Genomic DNA, 18,185 nt, shown 5'->3' with positions numbered 1-18,185 from the left:
AGCTATTAAACAGAATTTCTGGCATAGTTCTCTGGAATGCAACATGCAGTGAGTGAATTAAATAGTGCTAAGCACACAGTCTTAGAGCCAGGGGTATCAAAATCAGCTATACGTGGAGCCAGGCTTGTTTGACCTTCATTCATTTAAGTCTGTATTATGTCATATGTCCTTTTTAATTTAATACTACATGGTACTAGACCATTTCTTTCCCTCTCTGCAGGAATAATTCATGCTAAGGCAACAAGAAATGCTCATTGTTACATTCACCATTATTGATTGTCACTTGGTTATGAGCTCCATGTCTCTCTCACCAGAAGCATTTCTCCCTGTGCTTTCTCATTTCCATTCTAGCCATCAGGACTCATCTCTCTCAGGGATTTATAGGCAGCCTGCACAAAAATATTCTTTATGGTTATAAACATGTTCCTCCCCAGTTTATAGATACAGAGATAGATGATCTATCAAGTGTAGTGCCTGGAGTGGTAGAATGGACATTTGCAATTAGCAATAAAGAGCTCCGATATTCAGAAGTTTCCCTGAAGATGGAGAAATTTCTAAAAGTTTCCACTTTTTAATATTCTACACTGTGGAGAACTTGAGGGGTTCTAGGTCTAGTTCTTAATGCTGTGGCAGGAGTCCTGTTGGGCATTATACTCTCTAGGAAATTCTAGATGCTTCTTAAAGGGCAAACAGATACAAAAGAGGAATGACTGATCTTGGTTGGCTCTGCCACAGTGTCTTTCAGAATGAGGTGAAGCAATGAAAAGTCAGAATAGATCATGGTCAATGGTGTCAGAATAGATAGTGGCTGTTCAAAGTTGATCGAGGCTTTGTTACTTCATTATTTCAGATGTTAGTGATGAAGTTTAGAGAATGGTACAATGTTTGAGAACAGTGGAAGACCCAAGGCCAAAGGTCTCTGCCTCAATTCTACATCTTCCCCCTGTACCAACGCCTACCACAAAAAGAGCTCCAACTGGTCAAGTTTGGGCCCAGTTCTCACTGCCTTCTGCCTTGTTAACCTTTCTCCACACTCACCGGGCTGCTGATGTTTTTGTCTCTACCCACCCTTCAAATTTGATAATTGATATACTTTCTCCAGCATGAATCATTGCTCCCAACTTTGGGGGACAGAGATTTGAATGTGCCTATGACTCTATTCAATTTCTGTGACTTTTTAAAACCACCCTGCCCTCTTCTGCTTTCCATTTATTCCACTGGTTTATATATAAATGTAACTGAATACAATGTAATCATTCTAAATTGCTTGTAATTATTATAGAATTATTCAACACTTAAAAATTGAATTAGAAACATTCAATTTATCTAAAGTAACTTTTTCTCTTAATAAATAAACCATATTCTTCCAGAGTCTAGGGAAAAGCCACAGAACCTTGTGTTCTAGTTATGTCCCTGAATTGTGTAGCAAGGATGATATCTTTCCTTCCCCAGTGAATAGACAGCCACTGAAGATCAATTCTAATACTGGCCCTCCTGCTAGAGCAATGTTCACAGCCTTCAGCCAAAGATGTCAAGCTTTAAAAGAGCAAAGGGACCTTGCTGAAACCGGTTTGGCTCAGTGGATAGAGCGTCGGCCTGCGGACTGAAGGGTCCCGGGGTCGATTCCGGTCAGGGGCATGTACCTGGGTTGCGAGCACATCCCCAGTGGGAGATGTGCAGGAGGCAGCTGATCGATGTTACTCTCTCATCGATGTTTCTAACTCTCTCTGTCTCTCTCGCTTCCTCTCTGTAAAAAATCAATAAAATATATATTTTTTTAAAAAGAGCAAAGGGACCACATGCACCTGCAGCAGGGGAAATGGCACTGAACTATGGAAGCACAGGGCTCTTAAGTACACGTGTGAGGAACAGCCTTCCTATGGTGGCTTTTGTTTTTATCTTGTAATGACTTTATATGCAAAGTAACTAGTCTTAATTTGTTTCTAAATATGGTTAGTGAACATGTTACTACAATGACCCCTACTCATCTGGCATTGGTTGTCAGGATACACAAATTTGGCATTCTCCATGTGTTGATGCTGATGAAATTCTGTGGCCAGAATTAAGACAGAAAAATTCAACTCATCAATTATACCTCCTGGTGCTCCCCACGTGGCTAACTCTCCAGCCTGCCCTACCTCGGACTCCCCTGTTAGTATGTCATTAAGCGATGCCAAAGGAAATCACACCTATTGACTTGGGTGACAGTCAAAGGAGTGTTGCAAGGTTTTCCTTTTAGTAAACTGGGAGGTATATATTAAGCAATGGAATTTGATACAGATTGCCTTTTTGTTTTTTTTACACAGGTTATACCAAGTTACACTTCGGCTTGCGAATTATGAGAAGACAGGTCAAACTTTTTGACCTTTGCCAATCCCAGAGATAAATATGAAGACTCGTGTAGTTTTGGTTTACATTGCTTTTGTGATGTGTGATGTCAAACAGGTTTTTATGTGTTTAAGAGCCAGTTATATTTCCTTTTCTGTGAACTCTTTGTTCCTTTCCTTTGCCTGTTTATTTATTGAACAGTTGGCCCATTTCTTACAGATTTATAGAGCTTGCAGCCATTTTTCAGTGATGAGATTAGCAAATGCTTCCCAGAATTTCATGTTTGTCTTATGACTTTACTTATTGTGTTTTTCTAATATAAATTTCAACCACCTTTCTGGTGGAATTTATTCTTTTCCTTTTACCTTTGGGCTTTGTGTCATACTAAAAAAGAATTTTAAAAATTATTCTCCATGTTTTTGACCAATATTTTTTGCAGATCATATTTCATGTTTAAATCTGTAGTTTATTTAGGTGTGAACTATGAATCAAATTTTATTTTATAGGTGACTGCAGATGTAGTCCAGCATTTATTGAATAATCAATCTATCATTTCCTCACCAATGTCACATTTACCACATACTTAAAATCTCATATATACTTGGTACTATTTCTGGAATTTCTATGATATCCCATTGATTGGTCTGATATGTAAGGGTACCATACTGTTTTAATTATTCTAGCTTTATAATGTGTTTTAATATGTAGTAGGACTATCCCCTCCCATAATCAAGCCAATGGTGTCCTGGATATTGTTGTTTATTTTTTTCATATTAAATTTGTCCAGTAAGAAAACAATGTATGAAATTGTTTTGATATCACATTAAATGTATAGACCAAATAAAAATATGAATGGTTAGCATTATTATTTGATTTCTTACAAGAATATGGTATTTAGTTTTATTTGTTTGTATTTTGGGTCTCCTGGTAGTATTTTTGTTTTCTTCATGTAGAAGTTCCATATTATTTGTCAAGTTTATTCATTTATGTTTGTTTTTCCTTGTTTCATCCTTATTTGTTCTTTCTCAAAAATGGGGTGTTTTAAATATGGCACAGGAGTTTTTATTTTTGAAAGAGGAGAGAGTTGGTTTGTCTGGTGCATGACACAGAGTGGCTGGATTCACTCCTTATGGCTGAGGTCAAGTTTTCAGAAGCTTGAATGCTATAAATTTTGAATCTTATTTTTTTCTCATTTTAAAATTACATTAAATTTAATTTTTATTAACATATAACACTGTATAAATTTAAAGTATATAGCACTACTTTGCTATATCTATATACTAGTATTATAATATGATTGCCATTGAAGTGATATTTATCACATTATATAATTATAATTATAGCACAATATTATTGTCTATATTCTTTATACTTTGCTTTCAACTTTATGGCTTATTTACCACTTATTATGTTTGTACCCTTAAAAAAATACTGTCAATCTTTTCTTCCCATCTCCTATCCCCTGATGACCATCATTTTACTCTCTCTCTCTCTTTTTTTTACAAGTTTGATTTTTTTTTACTGAGTCTTACTCTTTAAACACCAATTAATACCTAGTGATTTTTAAAAGGTGAATGTTATTTTGGGAACATGATAGTTCTAGAAGCAGCAGGAAGAATGGATTAGAATCAGATCAGCTAGTTGCAAGGCATCCAATTCAAGAAAATATTATGCTCTCCCTCATATTCAGGAAGAATTAAGAGAGAAAGTCATTACTTGCTAAGAGCCTGTTACATTCCCAACACTGTGCTAGTATTTACAGAATTTTCCTCTGGCTCTTTATATCAAGGTAGCCTATTCATTTACCACTCACTGCTGACCTATTAAAAGAGACTTAAATAAAAACTGGTAGTCTGTAATTTATCAACACTCTTCCCATGACAGATCCTTCCTTCTATGACAATTGATTTCTACCTGTTTGCTATTTATCTTGTTCCCCTAGGTCAAGGACATATCTCTGTGTCCTCAATCTTGAACCCATGGTTTCGCAGCTTCAGATTCGACCTCATACTCACCTACCCATAACAACTGGGCTTCTAGTCTTCCTAACCAATTCTGGCTTGGCCTGGTTTCTCCACCAGTGTTTTTCATGGTCAGGTAATAATCTTATTCATCAACTCTGATCCCACAGAAGTATATCCTCAGCCCAGTCACTGGACCAACTTTTATATTTTGGAAGAAGAAAACTGAAGGTAGATTGTGTTTGAAACTCAATAATCCTAGAATTTATACTATATATAAAGGTTGTCCCAAAATTCACGCAGGAAGTAATTTTGATAGAAAACACAGGTTTATAATTAAAAATTGTAAATTTTGTATTGGTTCATAAATATACAGTATAGGGTTATGTATGGAATAGCATATTGGGTAAATGGCCTCCACAGCTTTGCTGGCACATACGCACTCTTTTGTCATTGCCTGAGCAGCCTCATTTTCGAAGAAGAATGGTCCGATGATCCCTCCAGCCCAAAATCCGCACCAAACAGTGACACGTTGTGGATGCATTTGTTTCTCAACAATCACTTGTGGATTTTCTGAACCCCAAATGTGACAATTTTGTCGATTAAGCAAGCCATCAAGATGAAAATGAGCCTCATCGAAATTCAGCCACATTTATGCAAAACGGTCATGGAAAATTTTAACAAAATAGTGCGTATGTGCCAGCAAAGCCTTGGAGGCCATTTACCCGATATGCTATTCCATACATAACCCTATACTATATATTTATGAATCAATAAAAAATTACAATTTTTAATCATAAACCTGTATTTTCTATCAAAATTACTTCTTGCATGAATTTTGGGACACCCTTTATTAGGTCACACTTCATGTGTATCTGGCCTTCATTAGTTTGATATCTTCTACCTGTAGAATGGCTGCCTCTCAGCCACACCCATGCCCCTCAATTATTTGAGGTCATCTGCCTCCAATAAAAGCTTAGTTTCCACTGGTATTACATATTTTACAAATCCTTCTGGTGAGGGCGAACAACTTGCCCAGGACTCCCCCAGTTTAGCTCAGAAGTCCCCGACTCTGAAAAACTTCTCAGACCTGGGCAATTGTTATGCTTAGTTGTCCAACTTCCAGTGCTCAGCCCAGGCTCCTTCTTGCATCTTTTCTTGAAGCATTGCTGTGTGCCTTCCTCTGGAAAGAAATTTCTCATCATCATGACACCTATTCATGCAGTTTCCAGTTTCCAGGACACTTACATTTCCTTTGGCTGCTGCTGGCATCAATGTCACCTCTAATTATGACACCTCCGATGCTCACCTTTCTCCAGTCTACTTGAGCACACATCTCTCCTTTTTCCCCCTGGATCTTACTGCTCTGCTCATTTTCCCACAGCCAGCTGGCTTGAGCATCTAGGTGTTACAAATATTTTAATATTTATAGATACAATGCTTCCCTCTCCTAGAAAGCATACACACTACTCAGATGGTTGATTCCAACTGGTTTCAGATACAAAAACAATGCACTTATGCGTAAAGCCACTTTTCCCACAGGACCTTCAGGCTCTATTGCAGACTCTGGCTCACTGAGCTAAATCTTTGCTTTGCTTAGGCTGGATGAATTCTCCCCTGAGCCTTCTGTACTTGTGTCCTCATTTCTCCACCCCCATGGGTCTCCATACATGTTCAGGTATCCCTGACCCCCATGTATGAATGGGCTGAAATTCATAAGTTCTTTGTCTGGAGGCTCCAGATCCCATGAAAATCACTGGATTCAGTTAGGCTCAAGACCAGGTAGGGGTGGATAATATATTTTCAGCACTGCTCTGGTCTGTACCAAGTTGATGTACCCAGTCCAGTGTCAGCAAATATCTACTCAACTGTCATGTCAAAGTTGGCTCCTTTTTTTCTGAATTTTCTCAAGTGGAATGAATTGTTTTTCATTTTTCACATCATTTCCCTCAGACCCTTTTTCTACTGTAGCCCATGCTACTTTGAGACCAAGAAGTCATAGACCGCATCCTTTAGTAAATTACTTTCCACAGAGCAAGCACTCAAGAAAGACAAGACTAGACCTAATTTCTTCCTTGTCTATATATTGATGAGAAATTATTTTCTATCCTAACAGGTACCTGAAGAATGCATACAGACCACATGGATTCTAATCCACATCCATACTTTTAAATTTCCAGCAGAATGATAACTTTCTCTTCAACTAAAATTTCTTTTTTTTTTTTAAATATATTTTATTGATTTTTTACAGAGAGAAAGGGAGAGAGATAGAGAGTTTGAAACATCGATGAGAGAGAAACATCGATCAGCTGCCTCCTGCACATCTCCCACTGGGGATGTGCCCGCAACCCAGGTACATGCCCTTGACCGGAATCGAACCTGGGACCCCTCAGTCCGCAGGCCGACGCTCTATCCACTGAGCCAAACCGGTTTCGGCCAACTAAAATTTCTTACAGCCTCATCATCAACTCTAATTAAAGTGGGTTTGTTTTTTTCAGAAGTTCATATATTCCAGATGCTCTAACAGATATTTGTAATTACATTTAGTGATTTAATATTCATAATAATTTAAAAAATACCATTGGCATTTAAAAATGAACAAATTAAGATTCAGAGAGGCTAAAATAATCATCCTTCCTACGTCACAACTGCACAACACAACTTTAACTAGAGAGCCCTATTTTGGGCACATTGGACACTGATTCAATATTATTTATTCTTCTTTTTGTCCCATGTATACACGTTTCTCAATCCAGTATTTTGCTGGGAGATGAGGTAAATGGAGGGCAGGATCTGGCTGTCTCTTTGTTCTTAGAAGTGCTATCCTCAAAATTCCACCTCATGAATATCTTATACAATAATAGCAATATTAGTAATAACAACAGTGACTAATAAGCCCCGAACTCTTCACAATCTCTTCTAAATGTTTTAGATGTATTAGCTCATGTAATCCTCAGGGCAATCCAATAAACTAAGTATTGAGGCACAAGTAAATTCACCACCTTCCCAGTAAACCAGCCAATAGAAGCAAAAAGCTGGAATGCAAACCTAGAAATTTTGGCATTAGCAAGTGACAGCTCTTATCCTTTCTTTTTTAATATATATTTTCTATTGATTTCAGAGAGGAAGGGAGCAGGAGAGAGAGAGAGAGAGAGAGAGAGAGAGAGAGAAACATCAATGATGAGAGAGAATCATTGATCGGCTGCCTCTTGCACACCCCTTACTGGGGGTCAAGCTTACAACCCAGGCATGTGCCCTTGACCAGAATGGAACCCAGGACCCTTCAGTCCACAGGCCAACACTCTATCCACTGAGTCAAACCAGCTATGGCAGCTCTTATCCTTTCTAATATACTGCCTCTAAGTAAGTGCCTATAAATAGGAGGTAAATGCAGAAATTGATCTGCTCCAACCTACCTCACTATTATGGCTAAATTAGAAAGTTAAGATAAGCCCTTTACTAGCTAGATTTGAATTAAATAAAAATAAAGCAAGTATAAATCCACTTACAGGAAGAAATAGGAAAATGTCTTTGAGGATATAACAGATTAATAGGACAAATATCTTACATGGATAGTAGGGAAGCCAAGATTATCACAGCGTACGTGTAATTGGCAATAATAGCTTCTTTTCTCAACTGGATTTGGAGATTTTACATTTTATATTGAGAAGTAAGGAATCAGATTCCAACCACCTTTCCACATACCAAGTCTTCGTATTTACTAAGATTTGTCATCTTCTAACAAGGAGTCAAGTCTATCCACACCTAGGACCTGCCATTTCTGTATTCCTTTGTTTCTCTTGGCAGTGGGCAGGTCTCAAGCCAATATGCCTTTATATTGACACTGAGCAGTATGAGGTTAGTAGCCTTATTCAACAAAGTTTAACTTTGATAATTCACCTGCAAAGTCAAAGAGCCAGAAAGACCAGATTCTACTACCTGTTAAGATTTGCATCCAGTTTTGCAACCTTGAATTATAAACTAATTAACACATGTTACATTGATTGATTAACTGATGGGGCGACAATGATCCTGACCACTGATCGATGTTCAGCCACTGATGAGCTATAAATAGGAAGAAATGCATCAGAAAATCAGCACATATTAGCCAAGCACAACACATATTAGCCAAGATCTTCCCAGCAGCACAATAATGAACCAGATATGGACCCTGCCTTTCAAGGGCCTAGAGTTTCATTAGGGATCTGAGATGTCAATACAGAAGATAGAGGTCAACATAAGATGGCAACAAGAGGTATCAGAGACTGTGAAGAGCTAGTGGTGATAATATTAACAACTGTTGACATTTCAGCTAGCAGTGAAAAGGTATGCAATTATATACCAGTTCTGAACAATAGCATTGCATGCACATTATTATTCACCTGAAAATATTTTATTAAAGGTTTGAAAATTCATTTTTCATATATTTTACATGTACTAAGCCTAACAGTGTAGCTCAAACAAGAGAATCTTGGGATACATGTACACTGGAGGATAGGGAAATGTTAATAATAGAAGGATGTAATAGTTAAAACTTCTAAATAAAAGAAATGATTGTGTTTTTTCTTTATAGCACATATGGCTCTTGTACTTAGTAAATCATTCATCTGATAATTTACTCAACATCAGTCTAGGGCTTTTCCAGAAAGAGTTCTATCTAGGTTTGGGTGTGTGTGTTTTTTCTGTTTATCTCCTGAGTTTACTACAGCACCTGTGGCATAGTAGGTGCTCAATAAATATTTGTTGGATAAATGAACAATGAACAAAAACGTACGTAAGCAATTAATCACATAAACTAACCCCATTCAAGCTATGTGAAATTTAGAACTACAGACTGACAGCAATCAAGTTTCATGCAGAAAGAGCTCTTTTGTTCTTTATGAGGAAATCATGTGTGTGCACTACATATATGTTCCGAGTGAACATGCAAACACAGACCAACACACCTCGTTTCTCCATTTGTGACTCAACTGTGATTTGCTTAACAGGTTAGAAAGTGACATTTTTCTGGGCTCAAGAAATGCACTGAGGGGTCTTGTTGAATAGTGTGTTGTACAAATACCAAACACCCCAAAGAGTCGGCATTCCCCAGCTGTTTCATAAACAAACTTCAGAAGTCAATTGGTTTAATTGAACTGTCAAAGTAGGTCAGACTGAGAGGGTGGAGAGTATATATAAATAGTCCAATATCTGCCAGTCTCAGGGAGCGAGTGATTAGATTTCTATCTGATTGTAATTAATATGTTATTAAAATCCTCACCAAATAAATTGGTTTCATTTAACTCAGAGAGTTGAAGTCAGGCCAAAGAAATGAGGAGGGAGAATATTCACGATGAAGGTCTGTACTTTCCTGGAGTTCTGAATTTAGGCAAACCAACATGGGCTGTGTTATTTCTCTGCTTGAAGAAAATGAAAAATATTTTAATTTAGTAATAGTCTACTCACATTTTAATGCCTTGGAAACATAGAACAAGCATCCCCAAATTCGTCCGTGTTAGGTCAGAGTCATGGTTTTCTCAACCCATTCTTTCATCTCCAACAAAAGAAACAAGTGAAGTCCATTTGGCCACCAAGTGTAAGTATAGCCACAAAACATGGGCATGGTTAGTACAGCCTAGAGCAGAGCAGGAGAGTAGACATGTAAAAATGCTTGCTGGAATGACTGACATTCTAGTATCCAAGAATAACTCATGCATGTAATTTTCAAACTTTTTCTAACTTTTAATCTGTATTTTCTGACTGGCTCTGCTAGAGAATTATCTGGTATCATGTAGTAAGTACAATGTTTTGAAGAAATTTTAAGAAAAATTGTATTGAATGTTTGCTCTGTACCAGGCACCGACTCTCATCAAACCCTCATAACAACCTTGTAAAGCAGGTGTTATTAGTGTGCCTGTTTTATAGATGAGGAAACTGACACTTTCAGAAATCAAGTAAGCAGCCCATGTTTATGCAGCTAAAAATGAGATAGTGAGGATTTAAACAAAATCCTTATGTCTTCAAAACATCAACTTCCCTTGAGTCCAACTTTCCAATTAAATGCAGTGAGAGAAACAGCATAACCCTCTCTCCTGAGCATAGTGTTTCTCTGTCTGTGTCCTGGGATCTCCCACTTCAAAATTTTTGGAGCTCGGCCAGGGTTAGGGGAGAGGTCCTGATGCAAATACAAATTCATCTGCTTCACACAGAGCTTAGTGAAGAAAGGTGGAGCCCGAAAAACAAATAAACAAACAAAAACACATGCCACATAGGAAGAAAACTCAAAGAAATGAAATAAAATTTGATGAAATATTATTAATACTAGAGGCCTGGCCTGTGGGATTGGGCCAAAACTGGCTCTCCAACATCCCCTGAGGGGTCCTGGATTGTGAGAGGGTGCAGGCCAGGCTGAGGGACCCCACTGGTGCATCGAGGCCGGGGAGGGACACGGGAGGTTGGCTAGCCAGGGAGGGACCATGGGAGGGCTCCAGGGCATGTCTGGCCTGTCTCGCTCAGTCCCGATTGGCTGGACCCCAGCAGCAAGCTAACCTACCGGTCGGAGCATCTGCCCCCTGGTGGTCAGTGCACATCATAGCGAGTGGTTGAGCGGCCTTAACATATCATTGGCATATTACATTTTGATTGGTTGAATGGCTGACTGGACAACTGGATACTTAGCATATTAGGTTTTTATTATATAGGATTTTTCAGAACTGGCTAATGTGAAAGGCACATATATTGTGTATCTTTGTCAGTTAAGACTAAGTCCAAAGTAGAATCTCAATCACTTCCAATACCACTGTTAACTCAGGGAGACCAAGGCGAATGAGCTAACAGAGAAAGTGTGGTACTGTTGACAGGAAGGGAAGAATTCCTATGATAGAAACAAGTGAGCAATTTGCATACTTTACTGGGATGTCCTGAACACATTATTTAAATCTCTCTAAGCCTCAGTTTACTCATGTATAAAATGGGGGAAATAATACCTGTCAAGGAACAACAATACTGTAAGTTAACATGTGCAACTGAGTGTCTGCCCTGTAACAGGCACTGAGCCAGAAATAGCTTCTTTTTTCTTAAAATAGCAAGCTTCTGTGCAGGTAGTCCTAAATTCTCTGTATGTTTGTAGAGCGCTCTGTTTAAGTTTGGCTACCTACTAAGCGAGGAGACTGTGAAACCACCCTCCATGATAAAAAATGAAAAAACAGGTACACCCATAACATCATCTTGTGGGTTCCCCAGAATAGCAATGTGCTCATTTTCTCTGAAGCCAGATGCCCTTTACAGACACTGACCAATGCCGAGGTCATTCTGCTCCAGCTATTCTAAAAATAGTATAAAGACTTTTCCAAGTTAACTATCTTTATTGGGTTAGACACATGACCTTGGGGCTAAGACGGCAGGATTTATCTGAGAGAAATTCAGCAACCACTTTAGAATCAGTTCTGCTGGGTAGAGTTGCTAATAAGGACTGGGTCATGGGTGCAATCCTCATATGGGCCCTGTCACAATCACCCTCTCATAAGGCCTCCTTGGCAGTATGGCTTGGGCCACTCTTTCCACCAGCACAGCAATGGCCACAAAAAAAGATGGAGCAGAGGGCAAAGCTTTGGCAGATACCCTCTCTATTCTTTCAAATCCTCCATGCACTAACTGGATGCAGGGCAACTCTGTCACGTTCCCTTAGGAGAGACACCAACCCTTTCTCGCTTTGACTCTCAAAGCATATTCTGAATCTGTTTTCATTGCAGGAGAAGATTGAAGTGAAGCTGCTCTATTGAATCAATGAATGGGGAGGTGAGCAGAGGAGAAATATATGTGCACAAACTTGAAGCACAAGGGCACAGGGTTTTACAGTATTTGTATTTGCAAACAGATGTACTTCTGGTGGTCAAAAAAATAGATAGAAAGGTGGTGGTAGAAAAAGGAGGAAGGAAAGGCATTCACATTTACTGAGCACTGTGAGAACCACTTTATATAAACCTTTTATTTAACTGCCCACCAACTGTTTCTAAGTGTCAGAAATTGTGCTAATAAGCTGTGGGAAACAGAGGAACAAGGCAGCCAGTATGCCTTGTTTTTATAGAATTTACTTGCTGGTAAGGGAAACGGATGCTGACCAATTAATTATAAGTGTGACATGTGTTATAAAGAGCAAAGGTACTACAGAGGCATTTAACAAGAAAGAGTCCTAGTTAAGATTTCTGAGTGTAACACACAGAAATCATTTCTGACTAAATTTAAACTGACACAGGTTTATGAAATGGACATTAGGACAGTTCACAGAATCCAAGAAAGAATACAGTATCCAGGACTCTCACAGGACAAGCTGCAGTGCAAACCCAGGGTCTCATGATCAGCAGGACATCATGTGTCCACCAGGGGATCCTACCATCGCATGGGGATCCGACCATTGCATGACTCGGCTACAACCATGGCTAATCTCTATGTTTCCCCGGGCAAGAGTGGTGAAAAAAATATTCGATTGGTGTTTTTTGGTCATGTGTCAAACTTTGGTCAAGGTGGCAGGATTTGTTACTAAATAGCGAAATAGCTGGGAGTAAACCAATTATGTTCTGTAGACAACAATATCATAATGGCCTTGAACTATAAGGCGGGTATCATTATGTACATTTTACAGAGGACAAAAGTAAGGTCCAGGAGATTTAGCAACAGATCTATCTAGGGTCACACAGCCATTAAATTAAGGAAATGGGAATTTAAGACTTTTTGTTTATGAAACTAATGGTTTTCCCATAACATTACATTTTTCCAACTTTTAAGCAATTAATATTGAAACATGGACTTTCTTAAGATATCCTGGGCCAGCCTTTGAAATATGATGTCACTGTCAATCCTCAGGAAAACAAATATATTTTACTACCTATCCCTGACATATTTTGCACAGTCTATTAAAACAATAGAAACCAACTTTCTAAGACAGTGGTTACATTATATACACATGTAATAAAACTGCACGAAGATCAAACTTGGAGGAAATAATTAAGATAGCATTTGACTTCTGCTAATTGCTGCCAGCATGGCCAAAATCAAAGGAGGCATTTGGAGACAGTTAACAGATGGCCGTGGGGAGGTGTCTTTTTTCAGCTAGTTTGCCTCTCACTTGTCAGAATGTTGGCAAATTTATCATTTTCCCAATGTAGAACAGCAAAAATAAGCGAATTACCAAAAGCTAGAATAGCAATCATTTTTATTTTTTACCCCTTTAACCATGGTAGACATGATAGTTGGTGGGTACCCTAGGGGAAATGTAATAAATAAGATATACTGTTAGCTTTGAATAGTTCAAAGCACTGGCTGTATCTCTTTTATCACTTTTCCTCCCACTCAAAAAAGCTTACCAAAATACCCATGAGAATAATAATCACATATTCTTTACTCTTTCTCTCACCCTTCTGGTAGCCAGATATGTTTCATTAGATACCATCCTCAGGGTCTCAAACAATGTGAAATAGTAAAAAAAAAAAAAAAAAAAAAAAAAAAATAGTTGTGTCACACCCTAAAAAGATAAAAACTCTGAAAAGGTAGAAAAAGAAAGGTAACGGGAGGAGATGCAATTTGAATTGAACCATCACTGAGTTTCCAAGAAGGGATCCAATCATCCTGTAACCAACCCTGAAAGTCTCACCCAGGAAGGAAGCCATCCAGCTCATATATATAATACCTTAAAAAAACCATGCCTTTCAGAGAGGAGTAAAGGAGTATAAGGAATCCACAAGAAGAGATGACTCAGAAACCAGAATTTTTGCAGAGGCCTCATCCCATCTCCTCTGGGGCAACTGTGGGGTCCACATTTTTAAGATATTTCATATTTGGAAACATGTGAGAAACAGCCTGCGATCTCTGACTGAAGATGTTACTGAAGGGTGGCTATTTGGCATTAGTAGTAACAAGAACTAACTGAACTTGAGTGATTGATGTTAACAAGATTCAGATTTTTACCCTAGATTTGGGGTTGAGTAGTCTAAGAAAATTTGGGATATATATATATATATATATGATTCTAACTTACTTCTAACATTTTGACAATGTATTTGGTATGTAAAAATAATAACAGTAATAATAATACATCCTAGGTAAAATTTCAATAAGTTTCCTTTGTTAACACCCCCTTAATCCAGAACCTCTTTTAAACATTATTTACATACTATGTAATCCTGGGCTTCTGAAAACGTACTTTTACTGCTTCAATGAGGATTCCAAACTGATTTCTTACCCTCTTTATAGAATTTAAACTGAAATTTTCTTGAAAAATGGCAGAAAAACTTTCTTTCCTATTAGATTATTTCTCAATTACTCATGTAAATGGGAATTTCTGAGGTTTGAAAAAAAAATGAGGGCTCACTAAACCAGCAAAATTCAATCACAGAACAATTGTGCCTTCTGCTTAGAGATGGATCATACATCACATCAGGGACTCCTTTCTCCCGATTTGCACACAATATTTAATAATGCAATATAACTTGAGTGCTCACTGTCAAAGACGCTATCAAGGTCATCTACATCTTTCTAGCCATTCATCACCTTCTAAAAATATTACTTAACCTTTAGAGCTAGAAATTAGGGTAAATTTTAACCATAGTATAAAGGCCTTCAATCAACTATAACCAAATCATATTTTATTGAAATATTCAGCATTTATGATTAATTTAAAGAACACTTTGGTAGTAAAGTCAGGAAGAATAGTACCAGCCATGATTCTAAAGACCACCATATCTTCCCAGATTTACTCTCTTACTGCTTATTTACCTTAAATAAAATTCTTCTGTTTTCCTCTTACTTTGCCCTACTACTTTATGTTGACTGTGTTACTGGATATTGCAATTTATTCCATAACTTAGAGAATATCAAGGGGCTTATCATGAAACCAGAGGCAGAGTGGATGGAGTAACCGATCAGCAAATACATACTAGAGTCTATTTTTGTGCCAAGCAGTCTTCCAAGCACTTTACCTGTATTAATTCACTTAATGTTTCTAAGAAGATACAGAATAGGTACTCACAAATAAAAAAATCAAGGTGGAAAAGACAGGTAAGTTGGTTGTCCAGGGTCAGAAAGCAAGGATATAATGGAGCTGGATGTTTCTCCCCAGGCATCTCTGGCTCCAAAGGCCTCCTCCTAATCACAGCGTTAAAGGGACACTGATCAAATGTTGGGTTCAACTTTGTATGGAAGTAATTTCCCAAAGGTATCTCATTCCAAACACCATTGGATAGATTAGGTACTGAGGTCATGGCTTGACCGCTACAACATGGAATTGAACTACTCCTAATGAGACACCTTCTATAAATAATACACTTTCCTATTTTTTAAGGAAGAAACAATGAGCATATCATTTTATTTATAGAACAATTACATTATGTTGGGCAAAAATATTTGTCACTGTCGTCTAGTTTGACATTTAAATATCATCTAAGTGCATAATTTACTATTGGGCCAAAAAGGGTGAACTGTAGCAGATATTTTTCTTCAATCTGAATGCACCAATTCTTTGAACATTCTTCCTACATTTATGGAATTCAGTACCTAGGAGACCCCAAGTCCCTTTATAGAAATCAGATATAGAAGCTTCCACCAAAAACATACATTCATATCAAATTATTTTGAACTAATGTCAAGTGATCCACAACAATGTGAATGTATTTAATGCCACAAAACTGTACACTTAAAAATGTTAAATTTTATGTTATGTATATCTTAAAACAATAAAAAATAATTTTTAAAGGCTAGTGATGTGCAAAAGCAGGCCTTATGCAGAAGCAGCTTTGCTGAAAGTGACACGTGTACAGCATATCCTAGAGGAAACAGTGCAGAGGTTCCAGAAGTGGCCTCCAGAGCTCAGCATCCATCAGTTAGCTATGCAAATTTTAGGGTCAATTCCCAGAGTCACCACTGCATCAATTCAGGAACAGGATTTTGTACATTATTCCTACTGCATAGCCTCAAAATCTAGTCTTCTCAACCTTCTAGGAACCCATTGAGCTATATGCTATCTTTTTATACATTAATTTTCTGGTCAAACAAGTTTGTATAGTTTTCTGATATTTATAACAATGACTACTGATTGAAACAAGTGATAAGTTTAAGTACTACTGATTAATATTTGTTTGTGCTGGGCACTGCATTATAACATTAAAGGTCATAGAAATAAAAAGGGATGCAAGTTCTGATTAACCTCTTTAACATTGAGGGAAATTAAGTTGAGTGGGTTTGTCCAAGGCCCACATGGCTAGGAATTGGTAGAACCAAGACTGGAACCTAGGTTTGCTTGATGCCATGTCCATGCTCTCAACTGTTCTCTAAAGATTACTGATTGATAGTCTTACATTAACATAGTCCAGTGGTATGGCACCTTATAGACTTGAGAGGACTAATATCAGATTTTAAATTGTTATTAACCAAACCTGAAGTCTGAAGAGTTGATTTGCAGATTTGGCTCATCTCTATCAGTGATCCATCCTTCCAGGCCAAAGATTATTCGTCTGTAAAATTGGAGCTTAGACTAAGGATCTCTACAGCTGTGCTATTCCATAGTTCCATCTCTCTAATTAGAAGTCTCTCTTCTTATCAGCTTTGTTATGAAGAAAATGTTCAAAAAACTATTAACCACAGGTCTTAGATGCTGTCCTCACATTTTCTGCATCCCCCTCCTCTCTGCCTGGATAGTGATGTGCTGATTAAAAGTCCAAGGAACTTTTCCAAGTGCGACCCAGATAATCCAAGGTCATGACGGCTTCAGAAAATGTTGTGTAACTGCTGGTTGAAAATCAATAGTACGTGTCCTGTATTCAGGGACATACACAAATAAGCACAAATCACTTAAAATGACATCTGGTCCTTTGATTTCATAAGAGAAATGTCAAGGGGTTATATTTTTCTCAATGTCATCTCATAAAGGCAAGGTATTCCATGGGGGTAGGCTTTGGACCCAAGTATGAGTAAGGTCATTATTGTTGAATTCCAGGATTCTCCATGAGACTCAAGGTGTCATTATTGAAGCAGTGTTTTCTTAGCCCTCGAGCAACCAATCAATTAGCCCATGCACCAGTTATTTTTTTCATTATGACTGCTGTATCAGTTCTAATATTACTCATACTTTCATCACCCACATTAGTTTTTAGGCTCTATTGCCAGACTAGGAACTCCAAATTAGAGACTCTGTCATCTCATTGTAGTATTTGAAGATGGCTGAATATTAATAATAGTAAAAATACTAATACCTATACTATTTATTTAATCTGTGCCAGAGATTTGGAGAAAAGGTCTTTAGGCAGTATTACCTCCATAAGTATGACACCCTTATGTGATAGGTGCTGTTATTAACATCTATATGGAAAAACTGAGGCCTGAAGAGTAGTTTTCCCAAAGTCACATAGATAATATTGCAGGCATGCCTGACTTCAAGGCCTGTGTTCTTAATTTCTTATTGTTGAGATATTTATTCCCATTGAGAATCAGTCTGCCTAAAAGATATATTAAGTAAGTATCTGGCCTAGAAATTTTAACAGAATAGCTGAGCTCATCCTCAATCCACTACTGAAGTAAGTTTCTTTTCAGACTGAGTTTCAATAGTGGAAGACACTTGTGGATGTACCCAGATTGACTTGATAGTGGCAATGAGGCAAAACCAAAGAGCATATGAGGACAGGAATAGTGATTTCATTTCAAGAGCAGTCACAGTGGCAAAGGTTGGATTAAGGACCAAAGGCAAGGTCACTTATGAAGCATCCAAAATGCAATATGCCAAGTGAAGAAAGAACTCATAAAATCATCATCAGTTAGCAACAAAAACAACAATAAAGTAGTTAGAAATTGGTCCTTATCAAAGAATTACAGTGGTTCAAGTGAAAAGATAGCATTGTGGGCTTGAATCATGCCCCTCATTGAGGTGTGACT

The 18,185-nt window shown here is 37.8% G+C and overlaps 1 protein-coding gene and 1 pseudogene across 1 annotated transcript in view; both read right to left on the bottom strand.

The window, feature by feature from the left end:
• LOC139019002 (intraflagellar transport protein 20 homolog pseudogene) overlaps positions 1-18,185 on the bottom strand; it is an 89,086-nt pseudogene that overhangs the window by 49,070 nt on the left and 21,831 nt on the right.
• The window catches only part of KCNA4 (potassium voltage-gated channel subfamily A member 4), a 273,003-nt gene continuing 264,660 nt past the window's right edge, over positions 9,843-18,185 (bottom strand). Inside the window, exon 4 of the transcript XR_011472966.1 lies at positions 9,843-9,903. The gene's annotated coding sequence lies outside the window, so the exon portion shown is untranslated. The remainder of the gene's footprint in view (positions 9,904-18,185) is intronic.

This window comes from Myotis yumanensis, unplaced genomic scaffold, assembly GCF_028538775.1.
Source record: "Myotis yumanensis isolate MYYU_CA2020_CCGP unplaced genomic scaffold, mMyoYum1.0.hap1 SCAF_10, whole genome shotgun sequence".
In the NCBI taxonomy this organism is placed as follows: domain Eukaryota; kingdom Metazoa; phylum Chordata; class Mammalia; order Chiroptera; family Vespertilionidae; genus Myotis; species Myotis yumanensis.
Note: the sequence above shows the minus strand (reverse complement) of the source record. Positions and strands in the feature narration are given on the sequence as shown.